This window comes from Mesocricetus auratus, unplaced genomic scaffold (assembly GCF_017639785.1).
Source record: "Mesocricetus auratus isolate SY011 unplaced genomic scaffold, BCM_Maur_2.0 Super-Scaffold_15014, whole genome shotgun sequence".
Taxonomy (NCBI): domain Eukaryota; kingdom Metazoa; phylum Chordata; class Mammalia; order Rodentia; family Cricetidae; genus Mesocricetus; species Mesocricetus auratus.
Genome location: NW_024429186.1, coordinates 37,327,034 through 37,354,816, shown reverse-complemented (window position 1 = coordinate 37,354,816; position 27,783 = coordinate 37,327,034). Strand labels below are relative to the sequence as shown.

Sequence of the window (27,783 nt, the reverse complement as noted above, 5' to 3'; positions counted from 1 at the left end):
CTGTTACATTCATTACTATGCCTGGTTCTCTCAACAAATGTTTGTTGATAGGTATTAGATTGGGCAAGAGTTTTTTTTTCTAACTGAGTAGGTCTAAATCACATAGTCTTAAAATGAAGGAATTAAGGCACCTATCACTGCTGATGCGGCTGGGGATAGACCTGACTTACAACATTAAGCATTGTTTCTTCAGGCTCTACTTTCTTCTTTCCCCATTCCGAAGCTCCAAGCTAAACATTCTACTAGCTGGGCAGCTGAACAGAAAGAGAACCTCTCCTGATTGCTCCAGCAGGAGGTTGCAGAATTGAGTCTGATTGGCCCACAATAACTCACATGCCCATCCCTGAATCAGACACTTAGAGATACATTTATTTCGCTAGTTAAACATGTTTCTTGTACTCTACCCTGGGGCAGAGCCTTAGGACCGAGAGCAGAAGAACTGTAATTCTTCTAAAGGAAGAAAGGATACCTTAAGCCCCTCCCAATGAGATCCTAGAACTGAGCCTGGTGGTACTAGCCTGAAATCCTAGGCATTGGGGAGGATCTCTCTCTTTATGTCCAACCTGAGCTACAGAGTCCAATGCTACTCTGAACAATTTATAGAGACTGGCCTCAAAAGAAAAAATAAAAAGAGGGCTATAGCATGGTGGTAGAATGTTTGCCTGGTGTAATGGCTGGTTTTAATTGTCACCTTGACATGGGTGGGAATTACCTGGGAAAAGACCCTCAATTAGGTTGGGGTGTGGCTGTGTCTGTGGGGGGGTTGTCTTGACTACATTAATTTATAGGAGAAGACCCTTAAATTAAAAGTAGGTGGTACCATAACCTGGGCTTGATTTTTTAGTTGTGTAGAGAAAGTGAGGCTGAGAAATAAGCTTCATGCATTCACTTCTTTCTGCTCTTGACTGTGGATGTGATGTGACCTGTGTTTTAAGTTCTCATCCCCTTGGCTTCCCCACTATAACCCTAAATTGTGAGTGAAAAGACGCCTTTTCTCCCCTAAGCTGCTCTTTGTCAGGGTATTTAATCACATTAACTGAAATGAAACTAGAATACCTAGCATGTGTGAGACCCTCACTTCAGTTCCCAGTACTTCAAACAGGTGTGGTGGTTGGTATTCTAGGCAGGCAAAGAAAAATGTCTACTATAATGTGATTATTCCCTTCCTCTTCTGAGGTAGTTAGGGGCTCCTTAAATTAAGGCTCCTAAGACCACACAGCTAGTGAGTGATAGAACTGAATGTCACTCCATAGCCGACAGCATGTAAAGCCATTCTCTTTTCCCAGCGCTTTGTTGTATCTATACACTTGAAATTGTGACCATTATCATTATGTAAAGCACTGCTTCCCAAGGGAATGGTTTTGTCCCTAAAGGACATTTGGCAATGTTTGGAGATGGTTTGGGTTGTGGTGAGTAAGCATGGAGGTGGTAGGCATGCTGGTGGGTAAAGGCCATAGGTGGTTTTAACACCCTACAGTCACAGTTCAACTCCTCCTAAGAAAACCTTTACCCAGCCTGCAATGTTCACAGTGCCAAGGGTGAGAAAGTCTGCTTTCTAGGCTCTAGTTCTAGACCAATTACCATTAACTTGAATTTTGAAAGAAAGCATTAATATTGAACAAGATTAAAATAATTTTAACATCTAAGTAAAATTAGATAGCCCCTTAAGTCAATTTTCTTTAAATTTTATAGCATCCAGTTTTAGAATATTGACTCTGTTTTAGTGAGTAAATTTAAATGGAGCATAAATTATTTTAAAAATTAATTTATACAATTTTTCATTAAAAATAAGCTATATAATTTTCCACAATGAAATTCTAAGCTCAGATGTGGTGGATCAGGCCTGTAATGGCAACATTTAGGAGACAGGTGAATTATCATTTATTATAGTGAATTAAAGGCCAGCCTTGGCTACAGAATGAAAAGAATGAGACCTTTTCTTCAGTCTTAATCTCTCTCTATATATAAATATATATATATATATGTGTGTGTGTAAATATATAATATACACATATATGTGGGGCTATTTTAAATTTAACAATGGATACTTTTAAATAAATATTTAAGGCTATCTTGGAAACCTTTAAAATTTTTAAATATTCTACACTTTTAAAAAATCACTATTTTAGAAGCTCTTGTCCAAAGCATTTCAAACATTTGATGATGACAATAAGAGATTTAATTATGCTGGACAGTGGATGTTTCTTGTTACTAGTGAGTGCTTTGTTGTGTCTCCACAACCCCATGTGTTGAAGCTGTAAAAACCATGTAAAAGCAAATGCTTTGTCATGTCCCCATGAAAGTGGCCTTGTAAAAGCAAGGGCTCTCTGGAAGAATGATAGAGACAGAGGCAAATTTAGTGCGCTCTAACAGTTTAACTCTTCAAAGGAATCAACCTCCATATTTAGTGACATGAAAATAGTTGAAACCATTTTCCTCCTTGATTCTTGAGTTGAGCAGATATATCCAAATGAAACCTAGGAAGTCAGACCACAGCTAGTCTTCCAGTAAACAGTTGAATGATTGGAGTGATACTGCAGATGGCATTCACCTCAGAAAATTTCCACAACCCAGTAACTCAAAGTTATTGTTGGAGTTGGATTTGAGGCATAGCATTTTCTAATTTTGCCAATTTTGTATAAGTAATTTCTTAGTGCCACATTCTAAATCCTCAGAGCTGCTTACAACTATTAATATATTCCTCTTGGATTCTTTTCATCTCTGTTGAGTCCTATCCAGAGCGACTAACATTCTCTCAGATTTCAAGCAGGAATTCCTACTTGCCTTGCTTTCCCTCCTCTCCTCAGCCCTTGATGCTCCCATGACACCCCATAGTGTAACCTCACTACTTCACCTGACTGCACCACTTAATCCCAGAATGCTCATTGTTTTTTTCTGTTTCTTCTCTTTTCTTTGGCCGTTCTTCCTTCTTTAGTATTAAATTCCCTTCTTGCCTATTATTCCTCTCTCCTGTTTCTCAACCCCTAATTACTGGCTCCATATCCTTATGCTTCTCAGCTTCTTAGTTCACATCCTCATCCACTAAGGTATCTGATGTCCACCCACCTAGTGTGCGTTAGTAAGGCTTGTGTGTTTGGAGAGGCCGTCTATTCATTGTTAATAGAATCCAATTTGCAGTTTCCTTAGAAACAGGGCAGCTGCTGATCCTCAGATTACCCGTGGTTTTCATGCAAATTCCTCTGTGGAATTAAGAGGAGCAACATTTATCTACAAAACATGTCAGAAAAATATCTTAATAATTGGTGTGAGGTAAAATGGCACAATTTATTATGGATTGAGTTTAGTGAGCTTATTGTTTTCTTTGGGGGGGGGTGGTCTTGAAGAACTGGCATGTTTACCTCTGATTTGCAAACACTCTCCCTGGCACTGTCAGAAGGTGCTCCTCAGCCCAGCATAGAGAGGAGAGCACAGGGATGAGAGGTCACTTGACAAACAAGTGACTTGTTTAAGATTTCACAGCAAGCTAATTGCAGAGGCCTTGCATTTCCTGCCTCTTAATCCCTGTTACATGAATAGAAAAGAACTTATTATGTATTGCGTATTTATATGGAAGCCTCAGAGCATTTCCTTTGCTTTAATAAAATTGTGAAAATTATTACCCAGTAAAGGAATTGTTAGAATAGAAAACACATAAAGTAGGCACAGGGCCACCTGAATTTATTCCTGGTTTTTCAACTGGCTAATGATGGCAGCTGTTAGTTCCTGGGCTTCTTGAACCTTGAAAACCATACTCATTTTATTCTACACAGTGGAGTTCCTTGAAGTCTTTTAAAAACCACAGAAACAAAATTCAAAGTACAAAGTGTTATTATTGATTAACTCAAACTGGTCCTTGTTTGTTTGCAAAGTTCCCAGGACTCCAACAGGCAGGGAATTCCCGGTGGTGAGTTGGTACGCACCCTGTGAGAACCAAGCATGTCTTGGCGATGTATTTTGGATTTCTGAAAATGTCTTCCTGTTGGGTTGAGGTAAGGAAAGAACTTGTGGAAATGTTCTTGTTGCTGCCAGCAGAGTTTTTGGGACTAAAGTGTGCATTCCAATGCTATGTTGGGGGAGGTTAGCTGGTCAGGAAATAAAACCCTTACCAAAGGTAATGGGTCCCACTAGCATTTTCAGTAAGGAGTACCAGATGTGGGTAGTTAATTATTCTCAGATCTGATAAGTACCTGCCAGCCAAGGCCAATTTTATTTTCAGTAAACAGTGGCCAAAGGTCCTAGCTGTTCATTTGATAGGATAGGGCCTGTTTGCACTTATCTATTAATAAATGCACAGCACTCCTTTCGTTTTCCTTTCCCAGGGCCAGATAAAACATTTCAGACACTCAAAGTATTTGTCTTAGTAAATCAGACAAAGTAAACAAATCTGGTGATTAACTTGGTAAACAGAAAGTGGCTAAGTGTTACCTTTGGAGTTTAACTCAATGCCAAACAAATAATATTAATCGCATGGCATTTTCAATAACCTTTATGAAGTAAGACAGAGAGGATTTTCCACCCTCTTTTAACCACCAGTGGTATATCTCTTAAGTGCTTTCAGATGTCTTTTTGTAGGGAGATTGTGAAAATCACTTTAAAATGAGATTTATTCTTATGTACCATGAGTAACTCATTGGGAACACTGTACTAGTTAGCATTGTGTGTAAACCTGGGAACCTCTGTGGTTCATCCCAGAGGGAAGACTGCCCAGGGCCATACCCATCTTTCCTGTACAGAGATAATACTCTTCTAAAGGTTTGATTTGAATGAAGCCCTGAGAAAATGGTCCCCTTTTATACGATTAAGGGGGGTAGGTAACAGAAATTAATTCTTTACTCTGCAAGATTTTTGTCTTTGGAGCAAAGGGCTTCATTAATAATTGAACTGTTTATTTTGTGATGTACGTGCTTTTCTGGGGAGAACTAGTGAGAAATACACCAGTTGTTTTATACTAGGTAACACAGAACTATGGTATCAAAGAAACTTTCTTTCACTCCAAGCCTCAACTAGATATCACTGGTGACCCAATTTCTGTTTCCTGCCATCTTTTATATCACTACACTTTCTTCTTTACTTTGATCAAAACCTGCCTGCTCTGCCAAATGTAATATCTTTTTTGTGTTGGCTTTGTACTTGAGACTGAAAGTAGCTTATGAAATTGTTTCATTTCCCATGATATGTAATAATGCTAATTTACTAAACACCGAGCATACAAACATAGCTGGAATGCCTTAGAGAACAATATCTTATCTGCACATCTCCATTTAGAATATCTCTGCATTGATGTCTTATTCCACAAGAGAGTGTTCTGGCACAGTGCCATGAATATAGTGAGTGGTAACACCACAGGCGTGGTGGTTGACACTAATAGTATGGAGGAGACAGTGCAAACCTGGAGTTTGAAATCTGTTATGTTTTTTCAGCTTCATTTTAATGACCTGCTGGGAGGCCAGGTGCATTCCTTGTATTCTTTTTATGTTTTAGTTTTCTGCAGCTGTGCAGAGAAGTTAAACGCTCTATCCATTTACTTACCTGACAGGCATGTCCTTAAAACTTAATCAAAGTATCAAGTTCTTGTGGCTTAAAGGATGAAAAGTATTACTACTGTTACTATTTCTACTATTTACACACTTTGAATTTTTCTTCCATACGACTTATTATTTTCTATTACACTCACTAACATTTCTTTATGGTATATGCTAATATGCTTTATATTATATTTACTAAATAGCATTGCATTCATTTTATCCAATTATATTTACTTGTATTTAACAATCATTTGTTCTATTTATTTTTTCTTTATTTTTATTATGTATATCCTAAAATGTATATGATAAAACAATATATATACACATATGTATATATATATGTATATTGGTTTTTACAAGACAGGGTGTCTCTGTATTGTTTTGGAGGCTGTCGGTCCAGCCCGGCCTTGAACTCACAGTGATCCGCCTGCCTCTGCCTCCCGAGTGCTGGGATTAAAGGCGTGCGCCACCACTGCCCGGCAAACAACATATATTTTAAGAGGAGGTCTTGCTATGTCACCCAGACTTCTACCAAGCTCCTGGGCTGAAGGTATTCTCCTGCTTCTTCCTTCTAAGTAACTGAAACGCTATTTAAATTATAACAGAATTGTAGTAAAATTCATGGGGTATATTTCTAGAGTAGCGGTTTTATTATCTATACTAACTCTTCACGTAAGATCCTTTTAATTATAAATGTAGCTGCATCTTCAAAATATCTTTGATTATAGATGATTAGATACTACTTATATGGTAGAATAGGCTAACTAAAGTGATGTGGGGAGCTGCTAAAAATGTTGTAAAACTCGCCGGGCGGTGGTGGCGCACGCCTTTAATCCCAGCACTCGGGAGGCAGAGGCAGGCGGATCTCTGTGAGTTCGAGGCCGGGCTGGACTGATAGCCTCCAAAACAATACAGAGAAACCCTGTCTTGTAAAAACCAAAAAAAAAAAAATGTTGTAAAACTCATAATGCCCAGTGAGCAGTAATCTGCTACTGATTCACACATCTGTATTTCTATACCCTTTTACTGATCTCTAGACCTATAAGTCCAACCAACTAGATAGCTTCTGTATGTGACTACGCTACAATATTTTCAGGTGTCACATATAAATTTAATATCCTGTTTCTGATTTGCTTTTCTCTCTAGTTAGAATCACACCCAACCTGTCTCTCAATACAGCAAACCCTACCTATATTCCCTTACTGTCTGTACATTCGAGCACCTTAATGTTCTATGTCCTTTCTGTCCATTCTTGTTATGTCTTTTATCAGGTTATGTTTGTCTACCTTCCTGTCACCAGACTTGTCCCATTGCTATCTCTGAATTGTATTCAGGATAATATTGCAAGTATGTTGTCTTGACTTAAGATTTGTGGTGGCTACTTGTGACCTGGGATGAACTTCACACTTGTTTTGGTTAAGTTCCCAATGATTTTCACTTTAATTTAGCCTCAAATCTTCTTGTAACCTTTGTTGTAGCCCTTATATCTGTTTTTTTTTTCCTACCCGCTTCTTTGATTGGAAAACACTTATTTTATTAAAAAAAAAAAAACAACCATTCCACCATGAGAGCTTTTGGGACTCAAGTGAAATTGGGAACTGCACCCTTGAATCCCATCTTATATTGTTTATACTTCTCTCGTGGTTCCTGTGAAAGCCACTGCGTTTGCATATGTCTTTCCCTTTCTAACCCGTTGCCTTTTCACTTTTGCATTTCCATGTTGAGATCAGTGGCTGAGACGGACACAGGAGACGGTTGATTGATTAAACTGATACATTTAAATCCTGCTGCTTATCTTCCTGCTCAGGTTTACTTCTTCTCAGTGTTAGATTGAGATGGCTTAAGAAGAATTCAGATTGGATTTGATGTGATGGATAGACTAGGTCTTTACCTAATTGATATGATTGGAGGAACAGTCATATCAATCCCTATATTTACCCCCAGATTTCATAGTCTGAAAATTAGCTATGAGGATTCATTTATTAAGAAACTACTTAAACAGCTGGGCAGTGGTGTCACAATGCCTTTAATTTCTTCACTTGGGAGACAGAGGCAGGTGGATCTGTGAATTCAAGGCCAGCCTGGTCTACAAACTAAGTTCCAGGACAGCCAGAGCTGCATAGAGAAACTTGGTCTCAGGGTGGGGGTAGGGAGCTCTTTAAACCTCACACCTCTTTAGAAAGTATTTCCATAAGCATTATCTTAATTTCCAAAATAATTATATCAGATAATTTTTATTGCATACAATTTAGAGATTAAAAAATATAATTTCATAACAATTCGTTGGTATCTCTGAGGACATGTGATGATGGAATTTGAACCTTGAGATCCTCCTAGGCTTATTGCCTTTGAAAGACACATCAATCTATTTGCAACTATGTATCAAGTCAATGTACATTAGTGAAACAGGTAGTTTTCTTCATGTAAGCTCACCAAGATCAGAATTTTGACTACTGTACTGGGAAGGAAAAGGAATATTGAGAATAGATGGAAGATAATTTTGGAGTTCAAAGAAGTTGGGTTTTGATTTTATGTGACAGTGACACTGGGGTGACTCCTAGTATGATGTAAATGAGGCAAATTTAAATTACTTTGTTAATTACTCTTCTTGTGAGCTCAATTTAATAAAATGATTCTACCTCTGTATTATCTAGATTTTTTCTAAGTAAAATGCTAAATATTGAAAATTTATCTTTTATGTGTATTACTAGAAATGTTCTTTAGAAGTTTACTATGACTGGTTTATTGAGAACATAGATTTTTTTTTCTTTTAGGTAGTAACACATGTGTGGCTATGATTTGTTCTTTGTCTTTCATGTTGTAGACTTTCTTTAAAAGTCTGATGATGTTAGGCAACCCTTCCACGTTCAATAGTAATAATCCATGCACACACATAAACTGGAAGCCCTGTGTAACTGACTTTTTCTTTTGGGCCAGCAACCAACTCCCAAATCATGACATGGAGACTTACTAGTTATGATGCTGGGCTGTAGCTTAGGCTCATTTCTTGCTAGCTTTTGTAAGTTAACCTGTTTCTCTTCATCTACATTTTGCTTCAGGACTTTTTGCCTTTCTTTCCTTCTGTATATCTTACTTTCACTGCTTCTCATGTAAGGTAAGCAGCTGTGTGGCTTCCAGCTTCTGGTCCCAGGCATGTCCCTCTCTTTCTTCCCTGTTCTCTTTTTCTTCTCTCTCCAGCCTAGCTGTCTTCTCCTTCTTATTCTCTTACCCCCCCCCCCCCACACACACACACCACCTATCCCTCTCTTGCCTACCTATTTACCTATTGGCCCTTCAGTTTTTTCATTAGACCAATCAGGTGCCTTTTTGGCAGGCAAGGTGAAACAAATGTAACACATCTGTAAATAATTAAACAAACACAGCACAAACAAATGTAACACACTTTTATACAATTAAAGTACTATTCCACAGCATAAACAAAAGTAGCACATTTTTACATAGGTAAAATAATTTCCAGTACAGTTAATTGATACTTTCGTTAGTTTGAAAGAAGATCCTGGTGCTTTGTGGGGGGGAATTTCCAGGCATCTGTGTCAGCAGCATATGGTCATCTCTTTGTTAGAGAACTTCCTAATTTTCAGTGACTAAAACACCTGATTGCCAGAGTTTGTGGGGCTGAGGGAGAGAGAGGGACAAGATATTAGGATGTGTTCTCTCCCAGGATGTAAATGTTCACTTTCTCTCTCATTTCATTTCAGATTAGATTCAGGTTCAGTACCTCTCTGAGCCCCAACCTCTGCCATATCTGATGTCTTTGAGTTCACAAATCCTTAGATCCACTTTTCTCAAGGCCAAATAGCTAAACACAGGTAGGATAGAAATCTAAACTTGTGAAATGTATGTAGGATTTGGACCCAAGGGGATGAGAAAGTCTTTCTGCAAAAGAAAGTATGGGAAGATAGGAAGCTGGTGGGGGAAAAAATAACAGGGTAAATAGGAAATTGCAAGTAATGCAGTTTATTTAGAGTAGAGCAAGCCAGAGAGATGTGCTTAAGGAAAAATAGAGCTAGAAACAGAACCTAGAACTTCAAAGACAAAACAAGATGCCTGGAGTCCCCATGCCCCTAGAGGTGCTAAAGTGCCAACTTGTGCACACTCCATCATTAAAAGCTGCTCCATAGACTCTAAGTGCCTGAGTCACCAACAGGACCTTAACAGGTGACGAAAGCTGAGGTGCTGTGACTTTGACATTGTGCATAATTTTTGCAGGAAAAGTTTTGAAAGAATAGAAATGTCAGGTATATAGAATTCGAGCTCGCAGATGCTAAGGCTAGCTATGAAGCTTGGTTTGTCTCTTAATTTGTACACACTCTTAGTGAGATGGTTTTCTAAAAATGGAAGAGTTTTCAAGTGTTGGCTGTGATTTTAGTTACTAGATGTTATTAGAGTGCAAATGTCATCACTGCCATGGGCCAGCCATTTGGTACAGAAGCAGGGACCCTTAGATAAGAAGAGATGCAAAGGAAGTACCACTTTGTACCTGGAACATTATTACTTTTAATAGGACTGCCTCTCTATTGGAATTTTATTCCATCTAATCTGGAGCAAAATATAAGGCAGAACTTTTGTTCATTACCCAGAATGCTGCTCAGTTGTGTAGAAGTCAGTCATGCTTTCAATGACAATATGAGTGATGATATAGAAGTCTTTTTTTTTTTGTGGCCCTACCCCTACCCCAGGGTTAAGCAGTTTTCTCCTTTTTCGGTCTGGAAGGAACAGTATTTGTATTGATCTCAGTTACAAATTTCTCTCCTTTGTACTGTTTGCCTGAGCCTTAAAAATGTGGCAGCATTACTAAGCACTCTGGAATTTAGATTAAACAGCATTCAATTTGAAAATCTAATCACATCATCTAAATATCATTAAGTTATAATAGACTGATTGATAGGGGCCAAAGCTGTTTCAGCCTGGTGCTGCATGCCTTTCACTCAGCCAGCCTTTTCAAACCAAGATGTTGATAAAGGGGTCTATAAATCTTAATAGTTGGAGACAGTTTAAAAGCATAGTTCACTGGGCAAGGTCACACCCACTTAAGTGACCTATTTTGTATACTTTTCAAAAATAGGTTAATTAACTTAATAGAAATAATAGGTTTCTGGTATTGATGTGCAATTACTACAAAAACAGCTTTTTTTCTTCTTATTCCTTTCCAAACGAACATGATGCTCATGAAATTGAGGGCATAATAGCTGTGACAAAAACCAGGTTTAGCAAGGCAAGTCATGTTCAGCAAATCACATTTCAGACTTGTTCTTTAAAATTCACCTTTCTCCAGGTCCTAGGACACGGGCACACCTCCACCAGAACGTTCTGTTCCTGGCACTCTCCTATTGCAGTTTTTAGGAGGGATTACTCTAGCTGTTGTTATTTCCCTAATCGCTGTAACAGCAGTCTATATAGCTCTTGTCCCCCGGAACCTCATCAGGCATAGAAATCACAATGAATGTTGACCTCTTTTTTTTTTAACTGAGGGCATTTTCTTTGTTGTTATAGCACATGATTCATGTGCTGGTGTAGTTTCAGAAGGATACAGTGAAGAGGCGAAGAGTGGCCAGTCCAGAGTCCTATTTGGGACAGGATGAAGCCTCTCAATATATACTGCTTTACTTGAATGTTGGTATTGTTTGGTTGCTTTTATTGTTATTATTTGGTTCTCAAGTCATTCTCCCAAGGTATTTTATGTTTCCTTTAGGTTGGACAGTTATAACCTTTGTTTTCTATTACTGACTGCTCAAGTTATGAAATTTGATTTTTCTGTTTATCTTTTCCTGAAGACCTAAAGCCTTAATGTCTTATCGAAAGGGATGCTTATTATATTGTTCTTTAGAAATTTTAAATGCATTTTAGTTAGAATATTATGTTTAGAAAAGTTAACTCTCAGCCAGGCACAGTGGCAAACTACCTGGGCTTATTGGGTGATTTGGTCTCAGAAAAGAAGGAAGAAAGGAGGAATGATGGGATAGAGAAAAAGATAAAGAAAAAAACTTCCTCTTTTTCTTTCACCCCTATTTGTGTATCACACACAACTCTCTAAATATATATTGCTGAGTTCAGGTGGGTTGTATTTCCCTGTGGCCTAGGTATCCTGAGGCATGATAGTGATATTCATTCATGTGAGGCTCTTGCAAGGTGCTTGAGGTGGGTACATTTTGAATTGATGGGCATATTTCTAACAGATAGGTTGTCTGCACTAGAAATTTTAGGGAGACTCCTTGACCACCTTAGAGCAATACCACCATTCACTAGTTTGTGCCCTTTTCTACCAACCCAACCTTTTCTTTTGCAAAAAATGCAATATCTTTATTTATACTATGACAGATTTATACATGCATGCAATGTATTTGTACTCCTTCCCCTAACTCTTCCAAGATATACCTCTAAACCCCTGTGTTTCCTTTTTTAAAAAAAAATAACCCACCAAGTCCAATTTGAGCTGCCCATTTCCTCATGGGTATGGGACGGTCCACAGGAGTATGGTTGACCTATGTAGGGTCACGTCCTTAAAGGAAGCTGAGTCTCCACTTGCAGAAGCCATCAATTTCCATAGCTCCCCAATTAGAGATAGGGAGCTCAGCATCCTCCTTCCAATTCATGCTTGAATGTTGATTAGCTAGATCTGGTGTGGGTCTTGTGCAGGCAATCATAGCCTCTGTGTGTCCATGAGTGTATCAGTCCTGTCATGTCCCGAAGACACTGTTTCACTCTAGTCCTCTCCAATCCCTGGCTCTTAGAATCTTTCTGTCCCTCTTCTTCAATGGTCCTAAGCCTGGGGGAGAGGCTACAGTATACATGTTCCATTTATAGCTTCGAACTCATTCTCTTCACGTTGACTGTGAGCTTCTGCACTAACCACTGTTCATCGCATGTAGAAGCTTCTCTGATGAGTTCAGAGAACTGAGAACAAATTCAGAGAGTAATTTGATACTATGGTCATTTAGCAAAATAATAGTAGTCACTTTACCCCTGAAATTTATGAACTCTCCACCATGAGTTCTTGGCTAGATTTACAGTACCAGGCATGCTTTTCTTCCTGTAAAATGGGCCTTACATCCAATCAAAAAATAGTTGGCTATCTCCACAACATTCATGCTACTCTAGTATGCAACCATGGCATATTTTAGAGTCTCTGTTGTCATTGTGGCTCACAGGGATGACAGGTAGGTTAAACCATTGGTCACTTTTCTTGCTCAGCTGCCTGAATAGCACCTTTTGGTAGAGCCCAACATTTTCTAAATGAGAAATATCTTGTTTGTATATGTGTGAGTATAAATGTGTGTTTACAAAAAAAAGTCACAAATTATACTGTTCTATAAAATCTAGTTATGGTGGAAGAGCCTTTAAAATCTCCTGGCCTTGGTTAGTTCCTCATTGGGAAGATGGGAAGATGCCTTTAGATACCTTTTTAACAGGTACTGTAATGGTTGATGCAGTGCAGATAGATGAGAGACCTTGGTTTTGTGTTGAGTGACAGAGAGGTTTCAGTACAGGGAGGTGGGGTAAGAAGGACCGATTCAACTAGGATTTACTCTGTTCTTTTATTCCTGTGTCTGTGTGATGGTTTTTCCTTGAAAACAAACCTACCCTCCACCCCCTCACCCTGAGTTTAGCAGTATCCCTTGTTTGAAAGCAAAGACTTCATTTCCTGGGGTTTTTTTTTTGTATCCCTCTAATTTGCCCAGTATAGGGTCCAGTTCAGAGCAAACATTCATTAAGAACATTTTAGCTAATTAAATACAAAGTATCTGGCTTGAACTAGGGGATAGAGGAAGTACTGGCACACAGGGAATTTAAAATAAAGAGGATATTTCCCCTATTACTAGTTTTTTCTAATAATGATTGTACTTTCCATTCCTTACAGAAAGTGTGGAAGAACAAAAACTTTAAAATAAAACCACATATCTACTCCTAAGATATCCCTATGATACCTGAATAAGTTGTACAAAAATGTTGTGGTAGCATTATTTACAATGTCCAAAAATGTTGAAACAACCTAAATGTTCATCAATGATGAATGAATAAACAAAATACGAAATATGGAATACAACAATAGAAAGATGTGAGCTATGGGTACATGGTCAATATTGATGAACCTTTAAAAAAAAGTGCAGAAGTTTATTTGATGTCAAGGAAATCTGTAGAGCAAAAGCAAGATTAGTGGTTGCTTAGTTCTAGGGGAGAGGAGTCTCTGGGTACTAGCTAAAGCATTTAGAACCCCCCTTCTTTGCCCCTTCCCTGTGATCCCCACTCCCGTCCCTCTTTCCTTTCCCAAAATGCAGAGCCCAAGCCCAGGGCTTCCTTCATGCTAAGTAAGGGTTCCATTCCTGGCTGTACTTGCAGCCCTGTAATTCTTTTGGACATTATGAAACAGTTTGAAGTAGATGGTGGTAATGATTGCACAGCTCTGTGAATAACTGTAAAACTGTTCAAATGTTTCCAGTGAATTGTTTAGAATATAAACGATGTCTCAATGAAGCTGCTATAAAAATTAATCAAAGCCCTATCCTGAAATCACTGCTGTTAACAGCATCTATTGTATTTCTTTCTAGAAATATTATATGCAAATCTAAACATTTTATCTAGTTCAGCTCATATTTCACATACAGTTTTTAGATTTTATTTTCATGGGTATAGAAATGGGTGTTTTACCTACTTGTATGTCTGTGTACCACTTGCATTCAGTACCTGCAGAGGCCAGAAAAGGACATCAAATCCCATTGAGCTGACTAACTCTGGTTGTGAACCCCCATGTGGATTCTGAGACATGAACCTGGGTCCTCTGGAAGAACAGTCGATGTCCTTAACTACTGAGCCATCTCTCCAGCCCCTCACATAGAATTTTCTCTTTCAAGACAGGGTTTCTCTGTTTTTGCCCTGGCTGGCCTAGAACTCACTCTGCAGACCAGACTGGCCTCGAACTCCAATCCACTTAACTCTGCCTCCCGAGTGCTTCCTAAAAATTATATCACCCAACTATATAATTTTAAATAGTATTTTTCACTTACTATATTATCAGGAACATTTCTCATCTTAATTAAAGCTCCTTTGTAAACACTCTTGTAAAAGAAATACCATAGTTGACCTCATGACTTTAACATAATTTCTATCACTATTCTTCTGAGGGCTGGGCCTTTAGGTTACCCATATTTAACATGATTGTAAATAGCAAGTTGCAGTTTGGGAGGCTTGGAGGCTTGTCTGCTCATCCCTGAACATACGAGCTTGATGTAAAAGAAACAGACTGTATGGGGAGCGGTGTTTTCACTGAATGTTAGTACAGGGTTTCAGGAAAAAGGAGCTTCGTGTCCTAGTTATGAACTTTGAGCAGAATAAGTGACTTTTCATTTGGTGAGACCCATGGGGGAAAAGCCCCTGAACAGGACATCCTGGCCCCTTCTCCACCCTCAAGGGCAGAAGTCCTGGCTGCTGTGAACAAGACCTGATGGCACCATGACTGTATAGCAGAGCTTCTCTTCATCTTGAAGGGGTTTTGAGTTATTGATCTGTCGTCATTTTCTCCTATTTTGTAAGAGCAAGGACAGATGGGGAGAAAATTAGGTATTTCTGCAGTAAAATCTTCCTTGATGGAAAAGGTTCAGGACCATAGAATTGTTCACTGGAAATGTAATTTTCTAGAGAAAATATTAAGTGCCATGATATAGGTACAAATTATCATTCATCTTATGTACTCTGTTTTACCTTAGTAATTTAGGAAGATGAAAATATTAAAAAAACAACACTTCTGTCATATTCACTCAAATCTATACATCTACTAGCTGATATTTTCCTGTTCTCCTTCCCTCTTTTCTTTTCCTCTCTTTCTTCCCGCCTGTCTTCCTCCCCCCTCTCTCTCCCTGCATACATGCTAAGCAATCACTTAACTAACTGAACTACACCCCAGCCCCATTATACAATTTCAGTATGCTTTCATTGCATTCTGTTAGGTCTTTGGTTGAATAGCACCTTCTAAAATTTCACTTTGTAACTTCCCTCCCCTCTGCAAGCAGAGCTTTCCCTTAGAAAAGGTTAGGAAATAAATTGTCAGTTTCTAAGAGGAGATTATAGATCCTATAGTTTATAATTTTCTGTTCTTACATTCTTAATTGACTACAAATGTGTTTGTCCTGTTCTTATAACTTGAACTCTGATAGCTTTGCAAAATGTAAATATATTGCTTAAGAAAGGAGAGCTGGGGTTTGTCTGTTTGCTAGCCAGAGCCCAATTCACAATTACGGTTTTCTAACTTGGGGAATAAGAAGCTTAACTAGATGAAAAGACTCTTCTAAGTAACATACCTGCTTGCAAGCAGCTAAGACCAAAAATAAGAAGGCTTGCCATAACTCCTCTACAAAATCCAGAAGCTTGTGCGAGCTCATTCATATGATATGTAAGAAGTTATATAGGCAAAATCATAACAATCAAATCTCTGTACAGCGGCACTGAAACGGTCTACCACTCCAATTTTGTTTGAAGAAAGACTCTTCAAGAGATGTCTTAAAGGGATGGAAACAAGGTGATGGGAGCGCGGCTCCCTCTGCGTCTGGTTATTTCTTTTTAACCATTGATAGTGCTTTGTGCTTGGTTCGGCTCACTTCTAGCTAGTCAAGCCTGTATTATGAAAGAGAAATAAGACACTTAATCCATAGAATGATTAACCTGCATTGGCTGCCCTCCCTAGTAGCTTGCCCTTCTTTTATTGTAGTCTGTTTACTCATTCCTGAGCCAAATCTCCAAGCACTCTTATTATTGAGCCCAGGGACACCTGGATCACAGGGAGTTGGACCTTTGTTTTAGTCTGAAGAGGAGCTCCTGGCATTTTTCTGTCCCTCCTATTTTATTATTTATTTATTCATTCATTTTTTGAGATAAGATCTCATTACGTAGCCCAGACTGGCCTCAGTTCATTATTCTGTAACTCATGCTGGCCTTGAACTACCTTCCCTAAACCTCTAAAGTGCTAGGGTGAGAGCATGTTCCATCACATCTAGCTTTGAAAGTTTCAAAAGCATCTTTAAGTTCATTACTTGCAAAATGTTACTATTTTAAATTTAACATACAAGGAAGTCAAACTTACAGAAGTTTTCCATGCCCAAAGCTCCACAGCATAGTTCAAATGGATGTACACTCTTACATATTTATATCAGTGTCTGGTTCAGAGAGGGATAGTTTTAGTTTTGATTTGTAGGGTCAACTAGGAATGGCTGGAGTCATTTGTAATTGATACATTTTTTTAAATCCCTTGCCAGAAGCCTCTGCAATTGTAAACTGGAATCATACTGTTGTATTCTTTGCAAAAAGATGACTGTCACCTTGTTATTTTGCCTATGGGAGCCCCTGACCTTAGAACCCATGACTTATTTTCCCCAACATCAGTCAGTGAGCGTGGTGACACCTACCTGGGACTTGACCCTTGTGCTGAAGATGTTGAATAGAAAATCCTATTCAGTATTTTAGAGATGACAAGATCAGGATGATTACTCATTGGATTTGGATTCTTAGATGTGGGTATCTTCTGTGGAATGAAAGTCATGGGAAATATGAGTGATTTTGGTAGTACTTGATCCAAGGGAATAAGCAGGGTTAGTTCTTCAGTAGAAGGAACTTGGGAAGGACACAGCTTTCTCATCAAATTGAAGAGCAGTAGCAGAATACCAGATGGTATTCATGTTGACTGGCTTCTTTCCTCAAGCAGTAGACTGTGCGGATAAATATTTACTCGAGGAAGAGCAAAGTGTTGGAAGAGAAAAGCATTAAAATGGCTAAAATATACAAATCACCCCTACATAGATCCTTATATTGACATCTGTAGCCGCAAATTGGTCAGTGAAGGGGAACTCCTAGTCACTGAAACCCCAGCCACTATAACGTGCTCTGTGGGGCATCTTGTAATTATGCATTGACTAGCCCCACTCTCAGATTGTCCCTTCATTTTCTGTCCAGTTTCACAGTGGCTATATATTATTAGCAGCTGCCTATTAATTCCTGCTTTCCTTGTCCTCCTAATGGCCTTCATTTTGCCTTTTGCTTTTATTCAGTATATTCTACTTTTACTCTGCTTGTTTAGAGTGTGATGGAGGTGCTAGGGAATTGTACTTTTTGGTTGATTTCAGAGTCCATTATGAGTGATAGATAACTGTGGTTGTAATAGTGGGAAAGCAAACAATATCATTTTGACTAAGATAAGGATATGATCTTAATAGACCTCAGTGTCTACAGGCTAAGATAAGAGCAGTTTAGGTGTAGTGCCTAAAGCCTGTTAATGAACGTTATTTTAAAATGGTATAGCCACAGTGTAGGTTATACTGCTTATACTGAACAATGCTGGAGTGAAGCCAACAGCATGTGGGTAGGACTATCCAGTGGGGCCAAGACCAAGGGGCATTTGGTTAGATCAAGATTAGTGACTTAAGTATTCTTCCCCTGATATGCACATGACTAGCTCCCTCACCCACTTCAAGTTTCTGCTCAAATGTTACCTTCTCCAATGAAGCCTGAAAACCTATTCTGATCCACCTATTTAAACTCAGAACAAGTTGAAAGAACTAATTGAAACCTCATGCTGATTAATCCTCTTTTCAGGGCCTGAGCTGCATTACACAAGAATATTTAACATTATAGTTGGTGAACTCAGTGATTCAGTGCACATAGAAGTTTTTAGCTTTATTCTCTTTTGAAATAATAGTATTAAGTTTATATAAATATTAATGTTTGTCCATGAAAAAGGAACAGAATGTTCTCTCTTTCTGGTTTTACTTTGAATCCTGGAGATCAGCATTTCCCAGAAAGATTAAATTTTAAATGAAATGAAGCAATAAGTTGGTTCAGTTGAAATATTGAACTTTTGGTATATGGATATACCACGTTCTTCCCTGTAATGTTTTTGTTTTTATTTTGTTTTTCAATCCCAAGCATAGAATGCCAACTCTCCTTTTCATATTTGCTGCTAAGAAGAGGGAAGTAATTCAAGGTTCATTTTCTGACCCTGAAGAAACTGGGTATGTTCATAGTAAAAAAAAAATCAAGCATACCAAGGAGATCTAGCATTTGAGTTTTACCATCCAGACAGATTAATTTAAGTATTGAATGTGTCAGAAGGATTATTCCCATTTTATTTATTGTTCACATGGCTTATATAGAGGTGGTAGGTGCACCTGTCCATGGTAATCCCACCTGCTTTTGGGATGAGTCCACTAGAGAACATAGTATAGCTGACTGCGAACAGTCTTTAGACTGGGGAGGACGACTAAGAAACACCTATTTTATATTATGTAGATGAGCTTCTGCTGGCATGTTCCAGGACTCCTTTCTTTCTCACTTAGTATTAGGAATGCTGCTGAAGGTACCAGTGCCTCAGTTGTTTAGGTTCTTGTATATACCCCTAGCCAAATTCAAATTCTAGAATGATGATGTCCGTTTACATTTCAGGTGGCAAATGTAAGTTAGCTCTTATAATTGGAGTCACCAGTGCCTACTAAGTTCAGAATACTGGTAGGAAATATGTGCTGAATTTGACCTGGGCTCAGCCCTGTCTACTCCCTATGATTATGTGAATTCTCTCAAATGAGAGATTTCACTTTCTTGTTTGTAAAACCCAGGTATTCAAGTGAGTGTAGGACTTTTCAACAATATATCCATTTTCTGAAAAATTGTAATAGAATTTGTAATACCTATTGTTGAGATGTTACCAGTTTCTCCTTCTCTAGCTCTTCTACCATGTATAGTTAGTGGCAGTAACGCCTGCTTACTCCTTTATTAGTGAGTTACCAGGGTTGTGAGGCAATGACTGATCCTCCTCCTGTGCCTGGACTCCATGGGGATGCACCATTCTGTTGCCTGACTTTCTAAACTCTCTAATCCTGAAAATGCCCCCAGGAGATGAGGTGGAGGCAGACTTGATCTCAGGCATGAGTCTTGGAAAACACACCAAATAACACGGATTTACTCTTTTGGGACTTTGGAAATTGAGGCACACAGAGAGGTTAAATTGAGACCCATAACAGCAGGTAGAACTGAAATTCATATCGTGATCTGGACATTCTAAAACATTAGTCATAATCGTGCTATTCTCAAAGAATTAGCTTGCAAATCCTTCATCATTTCTGGAAGTCAGATAATAAAAGCTGGTGCTGTGAAAGTAAACCAAGAGGTTTAGATTTCCTTCTGAGCTGTGCCAGTGACTTTACCTTTGGCAGCAGTAGTCATCATATGATTTCTCCATGAGGAAGTGAGGGTCATAGTGGCTGTCACTTAAGGGTAAGTAAGCATTAGAAACTAAAACTTACTAGCACCTGTGAAAGACCTGATCTCCAAAGAGCATGGAGATTGCATGGATTTATAATACTAATATTTCATGGTAGAAACTTCTCCAGTAAAGATGATTTGAGCACAGAAAGGTAGTTTTTGAACCTTGCATTTCCAGGTTCATAGAATTAAATCTAACTGAACATGAAACATCCAGTCATAGCACTATGGAAGGAGTCAGATTGTGGAACAGGGTCACTCAGGTACCTTCCAGAGAAGGCCTCTGGCTTGTTTCAATTAACAGAGAGACTATGTATTGCAAGGGCGCAGGACATATTAATCAACCCACCATGCCAACCCTGAGTTCCAAGAGATCTGTTCTAAATCACTCTGTTTGTAATATTGTCATCAAGTTTGCCATCTACAATTGAGGAATGCCACGAAGTGAGCAAAGGAGATCCCTAGCCAGGATATAAGTACCAGAACAGCAAGCCAAGCACCCAGACATAGAGGATTAAGATCTGTTTCTATAAAGGTTTCTCTTTCAAACAAGAATGCCACCAAGTGTTCAGTGCCACATTGAATTCCAGGGGCAAACAGCATGAAATTCTATTCACAAACACACTTGGTGATATTTTCCCTTTAAACTTAAGAAGGGCCACTTTTTCTAGGTGTCAGAAAGGAGTTCAGCCTATCCACAGCTTCTCTGTCTGCATACATGGGCATACCCTTACCCACGTGGATGTACATGTGTAGGCACCTAGATATTTCTTTTTGTTTTAATAAGATGATCCTTGATGCTGGCCCATAGACAGAATGCTCTAATTACATACACTTCACTTCTTCCTTGTTACAAAAACCCAACTTTCAAATTAAGTAGATTTCCTCAATGGCCTTTTCTGTAAGAGCATGCAAATAACCCCATGTGGTTATCTCTTCTCTTACTCAGAAAAACCTCAATAACATATATAAGATTGCTTTAATTGTGACATTATCATGAAGCTTCTCTTAGCTATTTAAATTGGTTAGGGGACTGGTTGAGGTAAGATAGAAGAGAAATGGAAACAAAGGACAATTAAGTTCCTGGAAACATATATAAACAAACAAACAAACAAATAAACAAGTGAAGTCTTGTGGCCGGGTGCGGTGGGGTACTTCTGTAATCCAGCACTATGGAGGCAGACGTCATGAGTCATAAGTCAGCCTTAGTTACTTAGACATTCCAGCCCAGCCTGGGCAACACAGCGAAACCCTATTTTGAAAAGCCAATAAGGAAAATAGTCACCTTTTAATGCTTAAAATTATTTATATGGTTCACACCTTCTAGCCTTTGACTAATCATTACACTGTTGATTGTTGAGCAACTATTGAGAGGACCAGATGTACAGTGCTCAGAACACTATATCCCAAGTTACCTTGCCTGGCATCATTTGCATACTCAGGTGTCTTAAACTGTTCAGTGCACCTGGCATTGGCTTGACTTGAAAGGAGGCCACTCATTCAAATAGGTAGAATTGGTCATCTTCACACTGTCATTTCCTAACTTTGCTAAATTGAGATGATGAACTTGCTACATTCTGTGTGTTTGCAGTAACTATAGTTGTCATCTTCCTTTCCAGACATCTTCCTGCCTGCCCTGAGGCTATTTAACAATATCCTGTATAAACTTAACCCCATATTCCTTTTCAGAACTTAAAAAAAAAAACATGATAATTAGGTGTAGCTTTTATAAAATACCTAGCCCTGGGCCTATTTATCACAATGCTAGTTTTAAATGATAGCTTCCTAGTAATTCCGTTAATTGTTTCTTGAAGCCTAAGTCTCACCCAGCTGCTAAGAAGACTGTACTATGCACTAATTACATGTACCTTACTATACATAAGAAAAGACTAATATGCTTCAGAAGGTTTATTGCTCGTTTACCCCTTCCAGCTTTGCAGTGTACTGGGCATATTTTCTTTTGTTTCTGTGTTGATTTTAATAGCCTGTTTCATAAACAAAGAGAGGGCTTAGCTATTTGCGAATAGCCACATGAGTAGCTGCTATTGGAAATTGAATGAAGTCTTTGGTCGTTCAAGTAATTGAACTATGAGTAGTCAGTCCATCCGTATTTCCTCCCAAAATTTTCTGTTTTAAAAGTTTGGTGGTAGGATCTTTTAAGTTTTGCCTTGTTGCATTAAGTTAACAAAGGACTTTTTGACTGATCTGGGTGTGACTTCCTGGTGTTGACTGATAGCTAGCATATTGCAGATTGGCAGAAGCTAAGGTACACAGAGCAGGGCATTCTTCCGAGACCCTCCACTTGCTACATCAGTTCCATTGCCTCTGTCTTCATGCAGCTCCTGGCTGATAATTATCTGAGGTTGTTAAAAACTACAACCATATTGCTCCACTTTTTCAGGAAAAGCAGAATTTTGTGAGGCTGGAATTAGGACAGAGCATTCAGTAATGATAAAGAAGCTGAGTAAGAAACACTTTGATGGAAACACATAGATAAAACCACAGCTCTGGTGTGAATCAGCGCGAATGCCCAGGGTTTGATTGTACAAGGGTTATGGGAGGGTGTGTGCCCGTTGGCATTTTGACAAAGAACAGGCAAAATCAGTGCCAGCTTCCTGCAAAGGACTGTAAGATGCCTCCTTGTTATATTAGTCCTTAAAGATACAGGAACCGCTTTGCATATATATTACACATTCCTTTCCCAATTAAGTCACTGCTTATTGGCATGTGATTTCCTTCCTAGAAGTGGGATGTGGTAGATTTTTTAAAAATCTAGCCCTAGACATCAGGCTTGTTTTTAGGATGAAGCTTTGTTAGTGTTCCCCCTTTTGGCAAGACTTTCCCCTGATAGGATACATTTTATGTACCAGATTAAAAAGAAATATTTTAAACTCACTTTCTCTTTTTTATCAAAAACATTCTAAGCACTTGGAGCAGAGGTCATTCATCTGAGGCAAATGAGTTTATTGCATCTCTTACTTTGAGGTGAGATGTCAAGACATAGAATATTAACCACCTTTAAGTACTCCAACTCTCGGTAGCCTCTGAGCCATAGCTATGTTGGAGAATGTTTTGTTTGATGGAATTCACGTGGTGAAGGGGGTGCCATCTCGTTCATTTTCACTTCTATCTAGGGCAATGCTTTGCCCAAATCTGTTTCTCCTACAGCTTACTCACTAATGACTCAGTTTACCGTAGGTAATTGTGGTTTGGGAATATGAAGTCGTCTTGCCCACTGTTAGATGAGGGGGTTGTAAAATAGCCAAAGGTAGAACACCCTAACTAAGGGAGGTACTTGAATTTGATCATGAAGGTGTCAGCATAACCCTCACCATGTTCCTGTGACCTTTTGTTTGTTTTGTTTTGTTTTCACAGGGTCTTTCTATTATGCATCTCTGGTTGTCCTGGAACTCACTGTGTAGACCAGGCTGACCTCAGACTCACAGAGATCCACCTGCCTCTGCCTCCCAAGTGCTGGGATTAAGGCGTGCGCCACCACACCTGTCACTCCTGAGACCTTTACATTTCAGTTAACTCATAAGACAGTAAGATCATTCTCTTAGAGTTTCTATTGCTCTGATAAAACCATAACCAGAAACAACTTGGGGAGAAAAGGGTTCATTTCAGCTTACAGTTGTAGTTCATCTCTGAGGAAAGTCAGTGCAGGACGAAAGGCAGATGCCTGGAAACAGGACAGAAACAAAGACCATGGAGGAATGCTACTTACTGGCGTGCTCCCCATGCCTTGCTCAGCCTGTTTTCTTCTGTCATTCAGATCCACCTGCCCTGGGCCCACATCAATCATTAATCAAGAAAATGCTCTACAGGCTTGCCTACTGGCCAATTTTATGGAAGTGTTTTCTCAATTGAGGTCCCATCTTCTCAGATGAGTTCATGTTTGTGCCAAGTTGGCAAAAACGAGCCCCCACAATCATGTACTCCATCCTTAAGACAAACGGAGGCATGGCATCATAGACAGCGGACTTCAGAGCCTGAGTGCAAAACCAAAAAGTCTAGCTCTGAAGGCTGTGGCTTTTACGCTCTACTGCGTGTCTCGGTAGCCGTGGAGAGTGCTAGCTTCGTGAGCAAGTGGGCAGTAACAGCCATCACGGTGGCTGGGTGGCACAAGGCACAGATAAAGAATATGGGAAGCTGAAGAGATTGTCCTGGGCCGGGGCAGCCATTCTGGCCACCTCGGGAAGTTGGAGCTCGCTGGTGACCACAGGCAGACTTCTCCGTAGGTGTGGCAGGAAGTGGGGCAATGGCGGGAAAAGAAACATCGCTCAACATGGCAAGTGAAGAAAGAGCAGCAGACAGCAGAGACACTGCTGTTTCGCACTTGGGTGAGCATGCTGCTGCTGAAAGGGAGAAGCGAGGGCCTCTCGGGAGCCAAGAGAACGGCTGGATTTGAGGGCGGGTCTTGCTCTTGACCCTGGGCCACAGAGAGCAAAACGAACGTCTCCTTGCGCCAAGATAATCAACATGAAAGTGTGTTTATACAGACGAACAGTGGGATTTATCCCGGATTTTGGGAGGTAATCCCTGGGTTCAACACTCCATGAATAGCATGCCATGTTTCTAAGCTGAGAAATTACTGTGAGCTTTTACGAGAGTGAACTGCGGGAATCTTCTAGGTGAAATGTACCCGGTTTCACCTTGAGTCTAAGGCCTACTAATGCACTCCAGGTGTGCAGGCTGCCCAGACTCTGTTTTTGGAAGCTCAAAGAAGAACTCACAGCCCCACAGGGAGGCTTTGAAGAACGCCAAGGACCTTTCTTTCTCTCCTAGTGTTTTGTATCCTTTCAGTCCACATTTGGTAATTGGAGATACTCGTGGTGTTAAAGCCGGACTTGTTCCTTCTTAGCCTGCCCCTTCAACGGTGAAATCTTAAGCCTGTGGCTTCAATTGTGCTTGTGTGCAGTGGTGATCTCCCTGCAGTGTCCCTCGGATGTAAGAGGAGAGCAGCTGAAATACTAGAAAGGGGGTTATAGGAAATCACCCAACAACAATTTCCCATGTCTATGGATGCTTTCATCCGAGGGCAAGAGAAGCTGAAGGGGTACCTACAAAGGAGCGGGCGCACAACTTAAAATGCTCTGGTTATAGACTAAAACTAGAGATCAAAGGCTGGGTCCTCAGAATTACACAGTGAGTCACTGGAAAAACTGAGTAGAAGTCAGGCATCCTGTTCTCTAGTTTTACATGGCTACTGAGTGCAATTGACTTTTAAGCAGTACCTGTATTTCTTTTCACTTAGACCCAATCCCGTCCTAAGGAATATAATTATGTGTACATATAAATGCCAAGCCCTAGAGCACTATGAAGTATTTTGCCATGATAATATGGTGGGTGAGGTGAAAAGGTAATGAGAAGCCACACATCTGATGTGTGGTCCCTGCGTTCCCAAGGGACTGTGGCCTTTTGTACAACCACTATTCTGGCTCTCTCATGGATTCAATTTAGAGGCTCTCCTTTAAGAGAGAATATTTCCAAAGCTAAATTGACAGTGATAGAGTTGTAAGCAACTGACTTTTTTCAACCTTGTCTGCTATATGCCTTTCAGTTTGTTGCCTACTAGTTCGTACCAGCTTTATCTCAAAAAGTAATGGATGGCTTAACATATGATAGACAAATATGTTTGCAGTTAAGGGTGTCAAAATTAGCTTGAACAGATAATATACAAGTACTCTAAATGTTTTAATATTCCATTTTTTGTATAATCACTCCACATATGCTGGGTTTTGATAATAGGTAGACTGCTTTGAAGACCAGGTGACCCAAAATGAAGATGACTAACGCATATGTGCAGTGTGTGTGTGTGTGTGTGTGCGCGTGTGTAAAGATAGCCAGAGAAACATTAAATCTTCTCACTACCTGCCATAAGATGGAAGGGATGTGTCCTCAGGCACCTTCCCCAAGTGAACTGGAAGAGATAATCTCCTGGGGGCAGCCATGCTTTGTTTCTTAACTGTGGACTTAGTGACTACATCTAGAGAAGACACAAACAGGGCAGTCAGTACTGGGAACATTCAGGAAGTGTGATGACATCAGGGGAACTTTCTTAGCTCTCTTAGGAAGTGTGCAAATACCTAGATAGCAAGTAAAAACTCTGAGCTGGCTAGATTAGAGTTTAATGCTGTGCTGCACTTTCCAGTTGAATAACTCTGAGCTAATCATTTAATTGTAAACCTTAGCTACCTCTTTTTTAAAAAAATAGGATGGTATTAATCACATAGGTTTGTTGTAAAGACTAAGTAGAAACATGTATGTAAAAGCTTCCAGATATTTAAGACTTGCTCAGTATTAGTTTTGTTTTCTCTCCTTCCCTCATTCCCTCCTTTTGTCTCTCATCTCCTTTTCTCTTCCCTCCCTCCTTCCTTCACTCCCTTTCTTAATGCAGAATTGTATGCCATAATTTGTTTGAGTTATGGCCCACCAATTAAATACTATTAAAATCTTTTCCAAACTCGAGTGAACATTTGGATTGTGCTTAATCTTTTAATGAGTTATTTTTTTAACATGCACATAATTCTGTATGTCAGTTGATAGTCTTAACCTGGTGAAATTCATATAGAGTAAGTTCATGGACAGAAGATAACATAGCATGTGTTGGCATTTTGCTAGCAAAACTTGGCCAGCAGGTACAACCCTAGGCTCACGAAGACAGGCTTATCCAAAACTGTATAGAATCTGGCCTTGCTCACATGGCTGAGCCCTTTGTCACCTATCAGGGAGCCTACAACACTTGCCCTTGTAATACATTCCCTTAAATCTATGTGGTTTAATACATGCAAAGTTATTTCTTCTTTGGGTGAAATTTAATCAAATGCCAGCAGTCATGATTTGTGGGAGACTTACCTAGGCAGTAACTCTCAGAGTGGGCTTCTCAACTTGTGACTCTTCAGGCTTTAAAAAAAATGACCTCTGTAGTTACACTGGAAGAAAAGAACATATGAAGAAAGATCCTGAAGTAGGAGCAGGTGCAAAGTTTGTAGGGGAACTATTCACACCCTTCCTGCCCACATTGCTTGGAGTTACATGATCAAATTACCAGAGCTAGAAACTGTGGTCTGTCTTTGTGTCTAGGAAGAGGGGGAAACAAGTTTTGTGAGCAACTGGCTCAACCTCCCTCTTCCAGATCCACATTCCTTTTCCTCTTTCAATGATTCTTATTCCAGACTATACTGTTAGTTTATTATTCAAGTTTAGCTTGGTTCTGGGACCAGAGAGATGACTCAGTGATTGAAATCACTTGCTGCTTTTGCAGAGGACCTGGCTTTGGTTCCCAGCACCCACACCATGGCTCACAACTGCCCATAACTCCAATTCCAGGGATTTGATGCATCTTCTAACCTCTGTGAGCACCATGCATGCGTGTGGTGTGTAGTCATCCATGCAGACAAAACACTCATACAGATAAAATAAATTAAATCTATCTTTTAAAGCTAGTTTGGTTGGGAGGAGTGTTTGCTTACTTACTCTCATCTGATAGCCTATTGATCCAATTTCTTGACTTCTGACCATACTTCCATTTTAAAAAAATAGAATTATTTCTTAGTTAAAGAAAATCTTAGAGACATTTGAGTTTGGGCAGTCATTTTCATAGTAAGGTTGCTTCTCCCTAAAGATTATTGTTAGCTTTGCTTGTGAATGGAAATAAGATAGAACATTTTAAAAGCTGTATTTGAAGCTTTCTTCCTCATAATACTTGGGCATTTTGAAAGACAGGTGAGTCAGAAGGAAGGGATTTCCAGGTACAGTGAAAAAATATGCTTGGCTTTTAGCCCTGATGAGTCATGTAAGTGACTCATCTTGAAACAGAGACTACAGAGAGTAATTAGAAATATTGGAAGTCTACACATCCAAGTAGGAAGAATGTTACATATGATAGTAGAACTGTGAATAGTTCTTTGTTTGGTTCCCTTTTTGTTTATAATTACTTATTTTCCCTCTAATTTCTGACTGGGGATACATCCCCTCTGTATTTTCTTGCCGTCCC

The 27,783-nt window shown here is 39.4% G+C and overlaps 1 protein-coding gene and 1 long non-coding RNA gene across 6 annotated transcripts in view; one reads left to right on the top strand and one right to left on the bottom strand.

The window, feature by feature from the left end:
* Rad51b (RAD51 paralog B) overlaps window positions 1-27,783 on the top strand; it is a 536,305-nt gene that overhangs the window by 253,697 nt on the left and 254,825 nt on the right. The gene's annotated exons all lie outside the window — the stretch shown is intronic.
* LOC110341382 lies at window positions 8,913-27,423 on the bottom strand. Of its 2 annotated transcripts, XR_005876243.1 has the most exons (6): window positions 27,264-27,423; window positions 26,643-26,719; window positions 25,659-25,773; window positions 16,940-17,055; window positions 15,839-16,151; window positions 8,913-9,161 (listed from the first exon to the last, which is right to left on the bottom strand). It is a non-coding gene; the product is annotated as an uncharacterized LOC110341382 (long non-coding RNA). The 2 variants fall into 2 exon arrangements; XR_005876242.1 differs by lacking the exon at window positions 27,264-27,423 and having other exon boundaries at window positions 26,643-26,797.